This window comes from Coccinella septempunctata, chromosome 8 (genome assembly GCF_907165205.1).
Source record: "Coccinella septempunctata chromosome 8, icCocSept1.1, whole genome shotgun sequence".
NCBI lineage: Eukaryota > Metazoa > Arthropoda > Insecta > Coleoptera > Coccinellidae > Coccinella > Coccinella septempunctata.
In genome coordinates, this window is record NC_058196.1 from 25,520,356 (window position 1) to 25,522,263 (window position 1,908).

Below are 1,908 nucleotides of genomic sequence, written 5' to 3' on the forward strand. Positions count from 1 at the left end.
CCTGGGAACGATTTTCGTGAAAAATCAGAGATGTCTCTGATGGCGGTCCTAACTTACAGTGACTCTATCAAGCACAGTGACGACAATTGTGGTCTCGTTTTTCATCGTTTTAGCAAAAATATGGCGGATTTGGTCACATGACGTGACAAGCCAATCCGCATTCCGAATTAGAGATCATAGCTTGAAATCTGTGCTTCTAAGCCGCCATATTCTTGCTTCCAATTTTCCAATTGTCGCCACTGTGTTTGATAGAGTCACTGTATCCTAGCTCTCCCTCTAAATCAGACCTATTTATGACTGGCGTCATGAGAATTTAATTCCCAACATATCCCCACACGAAAAAATCCAAGGGATTGAGGTCTGATGATTTTGCTGGCCAGGCAATAGGACCATGCGTTCCCTTCCCGAATAAACTATCCATTTTGAAAAGTGGTGTATTCTTGGGGATCTATATCGTTCGGATGTGAAAGTTGACTGTATCACTGGCAATGCTTCTTCTTGGAAATAATCTGGAGCAAAAAATCAATCTCATTCACCATCTGTATTACAATGTATTGAAGTATTCTATGCCCGCTTCATTTTTTGTATGATATAAGATAAATAAAATGGGTATTTAAAACAACGAAGTTTTTTTGCTTAGAAAAAGAGATAAAAAAATAAATAAAGAGTAGTATTCCCAGTGAAAAAAAAGCCTGTAGAAAGTTTTTATCGTTTTTAGATATGGAAAGAAGTTATGGTCTGTGTTGAATAACGAAGAGCACAATTTTTTCCAAATGACATTTTAACACGAGTAAGCATATTTAGCACTGGCATATTTCCGCAATTTAAAACCCCTAATATCGAATATCATAGGGCCCTGTTGAGTCTAAATCCGGCTCTGAATTCGCTGTAGCTGCCAAACCAAATATTATCCAAATATTATCCCAAATATTTCCAGAAATACACATTCCTGCACAAACATATACCTAACAGTTCCAAAACCTACAATTGGAATCCAAACATATGGATTTTGATATTAGGGGCACGAATATATCGACATCGACATTGGTGAAACCCTTTGAAATATTCATCGAATAAGAAATTGACGTGCCAAATTGTTGATGGCTGTTATTTATTCCCGAAAGGCAAGTTATCCTCGAACGATCTCGAATTTGTTGGAACTAGATTTTTATCGATTTTCAATTCCATTCCAGTTCAGTTTGTGGGTCATGGGGTTCATTGTTTTGCCCCTTTCCCTTCCTGCATTGCACTGCGATCAATTTGTACCAATTGAGCGGACTAACGTAACTCAAGATATACTGAGGGAGTCAGCCTTTAGTAGGCACATTTTGGCATTTTGCAAGAAAAACTGTACTGAGTCCATCCCTGCTTTTTTCTCTGTAACGAAGATGCAAGTTAATAATTTTCATGATAAAATACTGGTTCTATTTTGTATTTCATTGTTTGAAAATTTTTTGGGTGACAAAAGGCAGTGTATTGAGAATTAAACTCGAATCAAGAACAATATTGTTCTTGATTCGAGTTTAGTTCTTCTCGAAACTACTACATATGTAGTAGTTTCGAGAAGAACTCATTTTTCTTTCAAAATAACGCCACTATGTTTGTGCTGAGCAGTTATCCTTTGTTCAGATTTTCGATGGAGGTTCATATCCATATTTTTTCTTACCACCGTGGTTCGAGAATTCTTCTTAAATTTTCTAAAATTAACCTAAACTGATTATCTAGTTATATTTTCACTTTCTTATTCAAAATTTAAGATTTGGTTTCAACATCAATATGTAGCAAAAATTCACGTTCTTGTAAAAACAATGAATAAGTAATTTTCAAAAAGTTTGCGCCCAACGTGGGGCTCGAACCCACGACCCTGAGATTAAGAGTCTCATGCTCTACCGACTGAGCTAGCCGGGC

At 36.6% G+C, this 1,908-nt stretch overlaps 1 non-coding gene across 1 annotated transcript; it reads right to left on the reverse strand.

Annotated features, from left to right (window-relative positions):
- Positions 1–1,835: 1,835 nt before the first annotated feature.
- Positions 1,836–1,908, reverse strand: Trnak-cuu. The gene has a single exon. It is a non-coding gene; the product is annotated as a tRNA-Lys (tRNA).